This window comes from Vespa mandarinia, chromosome 2, assembly GCF_050613455.1.
Source record: "Vespa mandarinia isolate Hongniang chromosome 2, ASM5061345v1, whole genome shotgun sequence".
NCBI classification, from domain to species: Eukaryota; Metazoa; Arthropoda; class Insecta; order Hymenoptera; family Vespidae; genus Vespa; species Vespa mandarinia.
This window is the reverse complement of record NC_140811.1, coordinates 7,360,001-7,375,000: the sequence shown is the minus strand read 5'-3', so window position 1 is coordinate 7,375,000 and position 15,000 is coordinate 7,360,001. Positions and strand designations below refer to the sequence as shown.

At 34.5% G+C, this 15,000-nt stretch overlaps 1 protein-coding gene across 4 annotated transcripts in view; it reads right to left on the bottom strand.

Annotated features, from left to right (window-relative positions):
- pxb (putative Hedgehog signaling attenuator pxb) overlaps window positions 1-15,000 on the bottom strand; it is a 406,415-nt gene that overhangs the window by 129,323 nt on the left and 262,092 nt on the right. For 3 of the 4 annotated variants that reach the window (XM_085654847.1, XM_035861241.2, XM_085654849.1), the window contains exon 1: window positions 1,943-2,934. The exons of the other annotated variant lie outside the window; for it this stretch is intronic. The gene's annotated coding sequence lies outside the window, so the exon portion shown is untranslated. Of the gene's footprint in view, window positions 1-1,942; window positions 2,935-15,000 lie in introns of those variants that run through there. 4 annotated transcript variants of the gene reach the window in all.

The window sequence follows — 15,000 nt, the reverse complement described above, 5'->3', positions numbered from 1 at the left end:
GACGAACATTGAATATCAATAATAATAAATAACACAAGGACGAATTCAACTTCTTCTCGAGAATCAAAAAGAATGAAAACGTAGATCTTATTCATCATCGAATAAAATGAAAGAAAAGGAAGTTTTTAATAGAAGAAGGAACAAAGTGACCGATCATCCTTATTCCTCCTCCCATCACGCCACCTCACCCCTGGCCAAGCGCTACCGCTTTTGTCGCTAGTTAGTCCGGCTTTTTCAAAGAAAATTTCAAAGTCCATTTGAAAGTTCAAGATAATGATAGTACGTTTAATAATACAAAGTTGTTCGTTGTTCCCTTTCAAGAAGAATAAGTTACTTCGTCGTCTATAATACGTCGAGGGAGGTTCACTCTTCATGAAATTCGTTGTCGAACATTTCTTTAAAAAAATAAATAGAATCGATTTTATCTATAAAGAGAACAAAGAGAAGGATTCGTGAATGGTGTATCACTTTTCTTTCTTTCTTTCTTTCTTTCTTTTTTTTTTTCAAACTAAAGTAACGCAAAGTAATTATATCTTATAGGATATACATAGATACCAATATTTTTGAACTCGGTAAAAAGAGAAAGAAAAATTAAAAAGAAAAAAAAGAAAGAAGGTCACTTTCTATATTATTCGGGGAATGGGGGAGGAAAAAAACAAAGAAAAGACGATCCTCTTTCTCTTAGTGACGGAACAGGAGGCACCAGCATAAACCCAGAAACGAGATCGTCGAAAGTCGACCCTTGAAATGAGTTCCGACCACGAAGACCACCGATTCCTTCCTTCCCTTCTCGGTCACACCCGTTCAGATTTCAAAGCGTAAAGGTCAAAATACTTTACGAAGTACGAACATGCCTTTTTTCCTTGTATTTTCTCTTTCTATCTATCTTATTCTATCTTACGATAAAATGAAATATTTTTATCACTAAATATATTTCCCTGCGAACATTCGGCCCAATCGAAATTTCACTAATTGAAATGAAACTTCCCTTTAAAAATTTGACCAACTTTCAAATGTGTTACACACTTGATCGTTAAACGATAGCCCACGGAAGAAAAAAAAAAAAAAAAAAAAAAAAAAAACTGAGAAGAATGGCATCATCGACTGTTCCAGAAAAAAAAAACGAGATAGATCGATAGAGAGAAAGAAACAGAAAGAGAGCGAGAGCGAGAAAGAGAGAGAGAGAGAGAGAGAGAGAGAGAGAGAGAGAGAGAGAGAGAGAGAAAAGAAAAGAGAAAGAAACGCTTTCACGCTTAAAAGCACAAAAGTCGCTCTCCGTTATGAACTATTTTTTTCGCTTATGCGGAAAAGAACGACGAGGGTAAAAAAAAGAAAAAAAGAAAAGGAAAGGGGGGAAAAAAAAGGAACTTATAGCGAAATGTGTTGATGAGAGACGGAGAAAGAAGGAGAAAAAGATAGAGAGAAAAGAAAAGAGGTCACGTGCGAGAAGTTGAAAGCGCGTGGCCGGCGTATATCCTTACGCCGAAGCGGAACGGAGCGCATTACGCGCTTTGAACACAGTGTGTATATGTGTGTGTGTGTGTTCATTCCGTTCCGCGCGCGTCTCCGTTCATTTCGCCCACACTTCGAAAAGTTAAATTTCCGGTAAAATGAGCTTTCAAGTTCGACTATATGGCCTATTTCCCGCAATTGCAATTACTACTACGTTAACACCCATTTTCAGATATAATCAAGGCGAACATACGTAATACATGTATACACATTTACCCTTATACATGTTATTACACATAATATTTCATGTAACGACACTCGCGCAATTTCGTTGTCCTTTTGCCTTTCGATATGAAGGGATACAAAAAAAAAAAAAAAAAAAAAAAAAAAAGAAAAAATTAAAAAAAAATTTTTTTTTCTTTTAAATCCACAAGAACATAAACGAGGAAGGAAGATATAATGTATATCGAAATTTTTCTAACATACATACCTCCAAATTTCGAGCGACGATATGTGCGTTGTCTATGCGCTAGTTAACAACAACAACTGCGACGACGAGCGCTCATATTTCTCACCGATTCTACGAGACACGAATTTTTTTCCCACCAATGAAAACTTTTTTTTGTTTCTTCCTTTCACGAAACAATTTACACACGCGTACAACGTACTCTTTTAAAAAGTCATTACCAAACAACGAAAATATAAATGACGTAAAAATCAACATAAAATTTTTTTCTCCGTTTCTCGTAGATTTCTCTCTTGTACGCGAGGATATGCTTCGTTTCTTCCAAAGTATCATAAGATGCACGGATCTAAGAATATCACTTGTCCTTCGCTCTTCCGAAGATCCTGCTGTCGAAGATGATGATGATAATAATAATAATAATAATAATAATAATAATGATGATGATGATGATGATGATGATGATGATGATGTAGATGATGATCGTTGCTCTTGCGACGTGAAAAGCTTCGTCAGGAGAGACGACGACTTTTCTTACACTATCCTACGCCATCTCCATCCATTCACTTCGTTTCGAGGACTTTCATCAAAATTTTCCCGCTTTATTTCTTATCGTTCGAACATGTATCACAAGTTTCACTTTGTAATCACTACGAAAAACAAAACTCTTCTTTCGCGTATGATTCTCACTTCTTTGCACTATTCTCGCAAGGAAAAAAAAGAAAAGCAAAAGGAAAAGAAAGGAAAAGAAAAGAAAAGAAAAGAAAGAAAAATAAAGAAAAAGAAAATCAATAGAGTAAATAATAAAGAGAAAGAAAAAATACGATCGAAATATCGGAACAAAATAGAGATATTAAATCCTAGGAAGGTGTATAATCTTGTTTCACTTTTCTCCTTCTTCTTCTTTCTCTTCTTCTTCACAAGTGTATAACACTAATTCGTACTTTTGTTCGTGAATGATACACGCGCGTATAGTATATAACGAATATAATTCGCAGCTCGAGAAGAACGACACTTACTATACGGTGGCGCGCAGCACACTGTTGCTCTGAGTGAGGGTTCGCTGGCACCGAGTCGGCCGGTCTACCCCCACTACGGACGCGAACGTCACGTTGCCAGCTATCCCCACCACGTTCGCGACGGTGGAGAAACGTCGGCGGTGAGTCTCTCTTTCTTTCTCTCTTTCTCTCCCTCCCTCCCTCCTTCTCCCTCTCTCTCTCTCTCAACATACACGCGCGTATAGGACACGCATACAAATTCTGTCCGTCTCTCTTGCATTCTTTTTGCTACGTGCAATACTCGAGTAGAGGGGTGAAAGAAGAAGGGTCGTTGGAACGTTCCTGCGTTCTTTATACGCTGAGGGTCACCCGAAGCGATTGCGTCGGCCGATGGAAAGGGAAAGGAAAAAGAGAGAAAGAGAGAGAGGAAAAAAATAGGGAGAAGGAGAGAGTTAGAGAGAAAGAGAGAGAAACAGAGAGAAATTTTCACTCGTGAAAAGCCGACTTTCGTCTTGGCAATGGCCCTGCACAGTGCTGCACCCTTGTGACGAGAACACCCGTTCGGAGTTTGCGCTAACCGTAGGGATGAACACCCTCGATCTTAAGCTACGAGTCGAAGAACAATTATTATATAAATTCGGTTGCGATAATTTTCTAATATTTTTTAATATTAAAAATCGTTGAAGTAATACGAATGGAAGATCTTGAATGATCGAAGATAAATGTCGTTAATGCGAATTAATGGAGTAATTAATTGATCATCTATCGGAAAGACGTGGGGCGTTGCGACACCTCGCTGTACATCGCGTTATTAGAATTTCTCGGATAACATAGACGTAATCGTCATCGTTTTGCTATTCCTTTATTGATTGAACGTATTAAAGTGATCTTGTTTATTTGCGGTATTTACGGAACTACGATAAATGAAAACCGTTTGCGTTACATCAATAACAATTGATAAAGATAATGTCGACCTTTTTCATTCCTATTTTTAAACATCGATTTTACTTATTTTATTTTCTTGGAACAAATCGAGGATAAAATTGAACAACCGTTCGTATAAAGATAACCTATACATTCGTATTCTTTCTTCGTACGAAAATTTTACGTAAGAGATGTTTTCGCGTTATTTGGAGCGCGACATCAAATTTGGTGAAGTATACATACGCTCCTGTCAGTTTGAATCGCGTCGGAACGTCATATACTTGTAGTACGAGCTAAAACCATAAAGATATTCGCTTCGGTAAAATATTATATAGAAATGGTCGAATATTGCATAAGAACGATTTCATAAATAAACCAAACGTTTAGAATTATGTGTATATAATGAAAGTTGGACTTTAGGTAAAGGTTTACGAAGTGTGTTCGTATACTTCGTAAATCAAAGTATGTATGTTTATATATACATACATAAATAGATAAATAGATATATACGACGGAACGTTTGCGGAATAAGTGATTACTTACTTTGAGCAAATTTATTGGAAAAATGAAACAAAAACGTATACGTATCGGTTTCGCAATAATACTGGACGACTATATTATGATATCTCTATCGATAATGACGATAATCGAAAATAAACTCATTTATAATTTCTATCGATAGAAAAAAAATCTATACTTTTATTTAGTTAAAAAAAAATTTTATTCAAATATTGAATTTGCTTATCGATTATTCGGCCATTAAACGCACATCCCGCTTTTTCCATTAATTGTACATACGTATATATCTAAACGGTAGGTTAAACTGTTCCTTAATATGAAATATTGTAAAAAAGAAAAAAAAAAGAAACAGGAAAGAGATAGAGTTTTCCGAAGCAACCTAAATAAATACAAAAAAAAAAAAGCGGATTCTATTGACTGTATAACTTGTGTTCCCAATTGTTAGGCGATTATTTTAAAAGAAGTTTCGCATGGTAAAAGAAAAAAACTATTTTATGAAAAGTGGGTCGAACGATGGTGAGAGTGCAACGAACTTCGTATACTCGCTATTTGCACGGCGTTCAAGATTCTTCCTGGCTAGTAGTTTTCTTTTTAAGATCAAAAGGAAGAACGTCGAGTGGAATTCCAATGTGCGAGAGAACGATCTTTGAACAAGACAGGCAGCCTGTTAATTATTCTGAATGTCGAAATGCGAGTTGAACTATGTTTTGGCATGTATGTATGCGTTATATATGGAAATACGTTTATATATATGTAGTATATATATATATATTTATATAGTATATACATAGTAAATACATATCGAAGCACACGTGCACTCATCTAAATCCAACGGCTAATTACGCGCTCGTTTAGCGAGAGACAAAAATTCGTTTGGTGGCGCGTTTCCTGCGAACGCGCGCGCGATTTTCCTTCTCTCTCACGTCGTCGGCCGCTTAACGACCAAAGTTGCGATATGTCGCGTTTCTCTTGGGCATTTTAATGGATGAGCAAACCGTCGCATCGACTTTTCCAAGGCAACGACTGTTCCAAACTTTTCCTTCCTTCCTTCCTTCCTTCCTTCCTTCCTTCCTTCCTTCCTTCCTTTCTTTCTTTCTTCCTTCCTTCCTACTAATTAGTCGTTCAACGAGGTACCTACTACCGGTTGGTCTGGATTTTCATGAAGACCGATCGATTTCCATTTTTTCTCACCGAAATATTTTCTTCTTTCTATCTCCGATGATAGAACGAAACTAACAAAGTCGAAGACTCGATATTTCAACTTATGCCGAGATATATATTTCTCGCGATACAACGAGAATAATAATGTAGTTCTTTTGCTAAGAAATACAGAGATAGAAGAATATAGAAATTGTGAAAGATTTAATAGTTGTTCCGGAACGACGGACAGTCGTCATGTTACCGTCGAAAGAACTTGCTCCTGGCAACGATATTCCCTGATGTTCGCCTACCTATCTACCTACCTACCTACCTACCTACCTACCTACTCGTCTATCTTCTCGCCGGACAAGATTTTTCTCCGTCCATCCGTCCGTTCGTTCGTCCGTCCATCCGTGGATAACCGCCTCTTCCTTCGGCTTGTCTTACTTCTTTGAATTGCGCGCATTAAACTCGTTCGCGTTAATACGCGCGGTAATCCTTTCCTCTTGACGACGAACAAAAAAAGAAATGGAGAGCTTCTGTATACGTTTTTCTAAACGATACGACAGAGCCGAGAGATAAACTATGGTATGCCGACGGGAAAACATTCTGTCTTCTTTTGATTTATCATTACTTTCAATATTTTATTTTTCAAACAGCCAACCCTTTTATATTCGCCGTCTTCGGCGAAATAAGATAATGAATTTTCTTCGTTCGATTTTTTTATCGGAAAAGAATTTTATTTATTATCAATGAAAGATTCGTTCTTTCAACTTTATTGCCCCTTTCCCCTTTATCTCTCATGCAACATGGAAACTTAATTAAAAGAAAGTAGTAACAAAACATTCGTTTACTTATCGTAAAGGAAAACAAACTTTTCCGTAAACTTTTTCTTCTTTTTTCCTTCTTTTTCTTTTTTTCGTCTCTTTTTTCCCTTTCTTTTTTTCTTTCTTTCTTTCTTTCTTTCTTTCGAACGTTTACGATACATCGAGTTTCTATAATTAGTGCGTTCGAACATTCACCAACTCGTCGAGGCGGTTTGCGATCGACTAATTACGTAGCGATACCTTTAATTACACGATAAATATCTTTTTCATTGACAACGTAAAAAAGAAATGACAATAGTATAAAATATATTCCCCAGCATATTCTCTCATGCCCGACTGTTTTGTAACACATGTTGTAGTATATAAATTATCAACGAATACCCAAAGTTTAATTACTTCTCGCAGAGCAATTCATTATTCTCATTGGCGATCTATCCTACCGCAATGATCACATGAAACACGTTCTCGATAATTTGTACAAATCGATGATTTCCAGTTTCGATGATATTGATTGAAAAAAAAAAGGATTTAGGATTTATTTATCGACTTTTCGATTATTACATTTAAATTATTCAATAAAATAGTTGTCGATTGCCTCGTTAAAATGTATATGGATTTATTGAATAATTATTTTCGCAACAAAATCGATCGATTTAATTGTGTGTTTACGTTATCGATAATATCAATAATATTCATTAAGAAACTGTGAACGTGATGGCATTGAAACAAAAAAAAAAGAAGTAAAAAAGGAAATTAAAGAAAAGAAAAGAAAAGAAAAAAGAAATTTTTTTCCGGTGAACGTTTAAGTACGACGGAGTGTACTCGCGATCGAATTGTAATTGACTTACAATTTGCTCTCCCTTGCGTCCAATTCGTCTGCTTAACAGGATCTACGGCAATCTCATTCGTCTTAATTATGTGATCAAGGACGTGCGACCGACAGAAGAGAAAAGAGAAAAAAGAGAGAGAGAGAGAGAGAACAGTAAAGACTAACGAGAGTAAAAACGAATGAATCTCGGTCACACTGTTGTTTACGTAAAGTTTGAAAGTGTTAGTTCTGTATTTCTCGACGGTCTTCTCTATTCCAAACTAATTTCAAACTAATTACATACCAATCAAGATATCAATTATTCATCAAACTCACCAGCAGAAACTATTATAAATACATATACAAATACATATATATACATATACATATACATATATATATGTATATGCGTATGCAAGAGCTTATGAAAATTTATACTAGTTACGAAATATGAGTTATATTGAATATTTTATACGTTTAAAATAACATTTTAAAAGTTAAAACAAATTTTTCTATCCTATTCTTTATCGTTCTTTTTAATAATTTTTTTATATGACGATAAAGTAAGAGAACCTTCGCGTGCAATGCTTCACGAAAACGCATTGAAAGTCATGGTTTACAGCATATATCTATTGTTTCTCCGATAGACTGCGGTGGATAAAATTAATTAAACGGTAGCAACCACTACCAATTCTCCACCACCATCACCAACATTACTAACGTTAGAAGCGTCGGCATTAGCTCTCTCCCTTCTCTTTCGAGCTTCGACTTCATTATTCTACTTCATCGATCCATTCTTGTAAGTATGTATGTATTTACCTCGTGGAGCTTTGAGTTTTCAATTGTAGACAACGTTTGTAAAATAGCCATTTTCTACTTTTGACTTATTATGTCTCTCTTTCTTTCTCTCTCTCCCTCTCTATGTCTCTCTTTCCTTAGCATTCCTATTGTCATTTTTGACATCTTTTTCATATACTTGTTTACATTGATATTTAATACTTAAATAAAACTTAACAGGCCAATTTTGATTTTGATTCAATTATCATTTTGATCTATGTAGTTTAAACTTTTTATCTTATATTGGTGGCAAAGTAAAATATATGGTACGGATTCAGGTCATTGTTTAATGGTGTTCTGATAGGAATAGAAATGTATATCGTAGGAAGGAGAAAAGTCCATTAGGGAGGGTGGATATCTTTGTCGTAAGTATGTCATGGCACATGATTATGCTATCGGAATAATAGTCGACTTTGATAACGACTTCCAATGTGTTCGTTTTAAACTACGACGTTCGCTTCGTTCAAAGACAATTTCGTTGGAGAAAATTTAAATTTTTATGAGATTCCTTGATTTCTTTTTCTTTTTTCTTTCCTTTTTTTTTCTTTCTTTCTTTCTTTCTTTTTTCTTGTCATTGGGAAAAGATTAAAAAAGAGCTGCATTTAATATTTAATATTTTCTTTTTTTATCTTTACGTTGGATACCAGCGAGATCTATTAGCGAAAGCTAATGCTGGCATATTTTGTCTGTTAATGTTCATTGTAATTGCATCATCGATTATTATTGATGAATATCACGATGCAATGATCCCAGCTTTTAAACGCTTATTATATCTGCTTCAAACGAAGGACTTTTATCAATTTAAAATCGTATTAAAAAAGAGATTTCACTTGTGTTCGTATTAAAAAGCAAATTTTCAAATCAGTCTTCCTTTTATTTAACAACTAATGGAAGTAGTGCATTTGAAATTCATAATTAGTCGGTTAATTTATCCTTATGAATATGGCTAATTCACTTCTACAAAAACGACGATCGTTCCTCTTATAGAATTAATGAAGCTATTAAGCTATTAATTCGATCACGTTTGTCCTGATTTTTGCTCTTCTATTTATTTTAATCCCAATCCGAGAATTCTATTCTGGAAATATTCACACAATCCATTCGTCAAAATTTCTACCAAAGATCATTGATCGGTAAGGTGCAAAAAAAAAAAAAGAAAAAAAAAGAAAAAAGTAGAAAAAAGAAAAAATTCGAGAGTTAGCAAAAAAAAAAAAAAGATTTTTGAACGATTGCGAAACGCAAAAGAGAATGCTCGAGGGATGACGAGAATTCGATTTTGTGTTCGATCGCGAGACTACCCGCGAAATTTTCTGTTACAAGTCCCGTCGTCGTTTCTCGTAACATTCACGAGCGAATGGCTGTCGCTCGTGAGCATAGAACAGCTCGGCAGCTTTTTTGGAAGCGCTCCAAGTGCACCGGCTTTGCCGAAGGGTGGACTCTGAAAAGGTGATGCAGCGAATTTCCAGAGTGTTTGTTAAACATTCACCTCTACTGTCTCGAGCGTCACCTCGGCCAAAGACGTGACGAACTTCATACTGCTTCTTGACTTTCTTCACACGAAGACCTACTTTGGAGGTACGTTTTTCGAGTACAAAATACTATGAAAATTGAGCCGCCCAGATGTTTTTATAAACAAAAGAGCTAAAAGACAAAGAAAACAATTGAAAGAGAAGATAAATTTGAAAATATTTGTAAAGACGTTTAATTACATTTGTTTCTTTCTTGCTGAAAAAAAAAAAATAAATAAATTGGACAATATTTGCAAATACAATTAATTCCATTTGTTTTCTTTTTGTTGAAAAAAGAAAAAACATGTTTATAACTGCCATATAATAGTGATTACAAGTATAATAAAAAATACTTTACAGTGTTTTGAATTAATTCACTTGCATCGCTAAATGCAATTGTATGAAATTCCATTAAACAGATTTGTCGCACTAAATTCTCGTTTATCAAACCGTGCAATAACAATAAAGATATCTAATCGTCGAAAGTTATGTACCTATCTGTGAAAAATTTTCAAAAGAATTTTTCGTGGTTCGATTTTAAAATAGTCCCTTCGTTGACAGTATCTCGTCACTTTTTCTCGGAACAAAGACCTCGTTTCGATTAGTTCTGTTTGCAAAGACGATGCGTCATTGTCGAGCAAACGTATACTAATCTTTCGACGATTTTTAAACCTCTGATAATTTACCTGATAATCGTCAAAAATGTTCGTGAGATAGGTACTCACATGAGTGTACGGACGTGAATTTTCTTCGTATTGATCACAATAGGAAAATGTTTCATAAGAAATGAGTTTACGATGTTGCGACATTATAAATAAACATGTTTCGATAACAACGCGTTAACTTAGAAAGTGTCCAAAGTTCATCCGGTCCCTAAGAAATGTTTTCAATCGATCAATAATACACATCTAAATCTATCGTCTTCTAGCACGAGGCTAAGTTTAACTAATTATCATTCGAAGTTCGAAACATTAGTTTGTTCAAACGAACAAATAATTAATGCAATGCGTACCGTCGAATGTAGACTTTTCTTTAGGAGGCTGAAGCAATTTGAAAGTTTTAAAAATCTAATTCCGACGACTAAATTACTTTTCCGATAAGTTCGACAAGAGGAAAAGTAAAAAAAAGGATTCGTTAAATATTTTTCTTCAATGAGGGTAGCGGGGGGGGGGGGGAGGAGGAGGTAGAGTAGGCCATAAAACGACTGTTTATCGAGTGTCGAATAAATTAATTCGTCTCATCGAAGGGTGAACGTTTGACATTAATGACGCATCGAACATCACAATATACATAAGTACTTGAGTACTTACGCTCGTCGTATCATAAATATTTACCCAGGATATATATATATATATATACATAAGCGAGTTAAATGATTTCTGAATAAACCCGAAGTCGTGACAACTGGGTGTCGCGATGTTTAACAACGCGTCAAAGCGACGCGAAAATCACTCTTTCGATCTCTATTCGTAGGTATCGCTTTTTATTTGATTTATTTAACGTTTCGCTGAAACTATAGACATTTTTTTTTCTCCTACTGTCAGAAATTTAACGTTCGTAACAGATCGACTCGAAACCAATGTCCTGCACGCGCCACTTTTTTGTTCTCCATTTTTTTTTTCGTTTTTTTCTCTTTTCTTTTTTTTTTTTTTTCTTTTACGTTTCATACTATCAACCTTGAAAAGTGACCGCCAGGCGGCGAGAGATTATGCCGAAAGACTTTATCGAGAGACAAGATTCCTGACTAAATGGATGTCACGTTTTAGGACGAAAAGAGGATATCATACCTGCCACAAAAAGGGCAAAGATCGAGAGAGCGAGAGAAAAGGGTAGAGGGTGTAGAGAGAGAGAGAGAGAGAGAGAGAGAGAGAGAGAGAGAGAAAGAGAAAGTTAAAAGGAAAGTGTCGGCGGTACTCATGGTTAATTTTCAGGCGACTGTGTTCTCCAGCACACATTACAACGAACGAGCACGAGCTTTTAAATAAACATGAGAGACATTCTTGAGCTCGGTCTTGCTCTGAGTTACTATGGAATAGTATAGAAGAGAAAAAGAGATAGAGAGAAAGAAAGAGAGAGAGAGACAGGGCGAGAGAACGACAGAACGAGTTTCACGATGCGATCGTGTACTTACGATAACTCCTTAGATAAGATAAAAGTGGCCGACGGAGGTGCCAGAAATCGTCCTGTTATGTTCCCAGAAAATACACTTGGAAATGTACTTAACTTGTATTGTAATCAATGTCGTCTCGTCTCATTATTTAAAGATAATAAATTACTTTTAATCTCAATTTTTTATTTCAATGCAAAAGTTAATGGTCTTAATTGAACTTTGTAGTACGTAACTATAACAAAAAAAAGAAAAAGAAAAAAAAAAGAAAAAAAAATGACAATATATAGTCCATCTGTTTCGTCTGGAAAAAGAAAAATAGAAAAAAAAAGAAAAATGCAATTTTCAATACCAACATGAAATTCAATATTCTCCAAATATTATGGACCTGCAGATTCATGAAAAAGTTCACTTTTTATTTCGATCATAAAATTTCAATATTTTCCGTATGATATATAGATAGGTACATATTAAACTATGAAATATGTTATAGTTGGTATAAATAAGTATGCATTTTCCGTTTTTAAAAACAATAAAACAATTTGTACACGCAATTGTAAGCGCATGATCTTCAATAACATCGGGAAATCCAATATTTTCAAAATATTATAAACTCTCTAGATTCATGAAAAAGTTCATTTTTCGGTTCCATCACAAAATTTACAATTTTTTAATGATCGTAAACATAGATAAATACATATTAAGTTATTTATAATAGGTATTAAGTTATGAAAAATAGTGTGGTTAATATATATATATATATATGTATATATATATGTATGTATATATATGTATGTATATATGTATATATTATGTGTATGTATGTATATATATATTTACGTATGTATTTATAATATTTACTTTAGCGGATTATATTATACTTTCGAAAATGAATATTATTTCTTTAAAAATAGGGGGATAAATTTACGTTTCATAGAACAGATCGACGTTTCCTCTCGATTCACCCCCTGCGTTCATCGTCGTACAGACGTTCACACACGCGAATGGGAAGCGATGCTTACTGATTTACGATTCGAAAAGAAATTGCGTATACGTAGGTGGACGATGATTTATCGTTCGGGAATAAAATTGCGAATACCTGTGGATGTTGGGGAGATCGTCGCTTTGCCAGGAGTACGAAAGGGGTGGAATAGGAGAGACAAAAAAAAAGAGAGAGAGAGAGAGAGAGAGAGAGAGAGAGAGAGAGAGATAGAGGAAGGAAAAAAAACAGAAGAGAAAGAAAGAGCTATAGAAGTGCAAACAGAATCAGACAAAATCCATAGTCGGGATCCTATGGCGTTCTATCGTATTTACATTTGTGTATCTACGGCACAAACGATCGTATGTGTTTGACAAATAATTTCATAATAATACCACAAATATTTAGCGAGTTTGTTACACAGACGGCTATAAAAGTTTTAACTTATCACAAGGACGTTATTTCATTGAAAATAACAACGTTGTGAAAATTAATAACGATTGATGGAGAACAATGTATCGAACGTTTTTTTTTTTTCTTTTTCCTTTTATTTATTATAATATTTAAAATGTTGGAAATGAATTAACTCTTATACCAATTAAAAAAGAAAGGAGCGATATATATTGGACAAATACAAACATTTGTTCGTAACATTCATCGATTCGATTCACGAATATCTCGCGCGATTCGCAATTTTGATTATCATTTATTTTCATGCATACATTCATACATACGTTGACCGTTCGTTTGATTGTCGATAAAAAAATTTCTTCATACGATACTACCATATTTAATTTTATATTTCCAATTTTTTTCTTTTTCTTCTCTTTTTTTTTAATTATTTTTTTTTTCTTCTTTTTTCTCTTTTTTTTTTTTTTTTTTTTTTTTTTTAATTTTCTTTTCATTTCGAAGAGAAACCGTCGAATATCTACATGGAAACGAAATAAAAAGATCCTGTTGGCGGCCATTATGACGCGTTATTTTTTGTTGTTACTATCACAATCAGTAGCAGCGCAGAGTTTATCTCGGTGGGAATCACATTGCGACCTACGATTGTTTTAATTTTTCGGTTAGTTCAGCTGTAGCGGACAACGGAGCAGCGAACTCCACCGGCAGTGGTATTCGGCGCGCTCGAGATCAAAACGTTTTGATCGAAACCCTCGAGATATATACACATACACACACGAATATACAAACACACGTACATATATATATATATATATATATATATACAAACGTATATATACATATATAAAAATGAAACGATAACGACCCACGTGATATTCTATAACGAAAAAATCGAGTTCTGCGGAAGGGAGAAAAAAAGAAAGAGAGAGGGAGAGAGAGAGAGAGACAGCAAAAAATGTCGAAAGGAAGATAAATGAAATTAGATCCTATCTTAATTTGTTCTCTCTCTCTCTCTCTCTCTCTCTCTCTCTCTGTTTCTATCCTAAATTTATTTAAAAAAAAAATCTATGCAAAAGATAAAATGCTCTGAAAATGATTGACAATGAGATATCTCAAAGCGACATTTAACTGACAAGTATTACTTGTGATATCTTTGATACAATTTCGTTAAACTCGTTCCCTTCATAGACATTTCATTTTAATTTTGTCAAAGCTTTTGATGATAATTTTTCGTTTGGTCGGCTGCTCGTATATTGTTGTTAATCTCGTCAGAACGACGAGACTCTTCCTTCCTTTTAAATGTACATATATTTACTTATATATATATATATATACATATATATATATATATATATATATATATATATATATATATATATATATATTTCGAAGAGTGGAACGTGTTCGAAGCTACGATGTGGTACATGGAATTCGAAGAACGTTAACGTCACATTTCTCGTGGATTTGGCGATAAAGTCGAAAAAGTTGGGTGTACACGACGAGAGAAATTATTTCCTACCGAAATATTCTCAGATCCTTTTCAGCTCATCTCTATTTCTCTCTCTCTCTCTCTTTCTCTCTCTCTCTCTCGCTCTCTTTCACATATACAGACAGACACAAATACACACATATACATTCTTATGCATCATGAATTTAAGTACTTACTGCAATGGTGAGAAACGAGCGTGTGAAATATTTATATAAAAGAACCTATATACGTACGTAAGAGATGAAAGATTTCCGAGATGTGAATATGTATATCTACGTTTCATGGCAAACCTGTAATTTGTCCTGTTGCGTTTTTCAAAATATTTTGTACCTTTCTCTATTTATCACTCTATTCCTCAACAAATCCAACGAGTCGAGATGTATTCGTGAGAAAGTGAAATGACAGTATGAAAGACAACAACACGACTTCTGCGAATAGAAAGTTTGCACGGCTTTGTTAATCGTACGCAATTGGATTTGAAGTCCGTCGGGTTTCATTCTCGTGAACTACATTGTGAAAATTGAAACAGAAAAGTTACGTA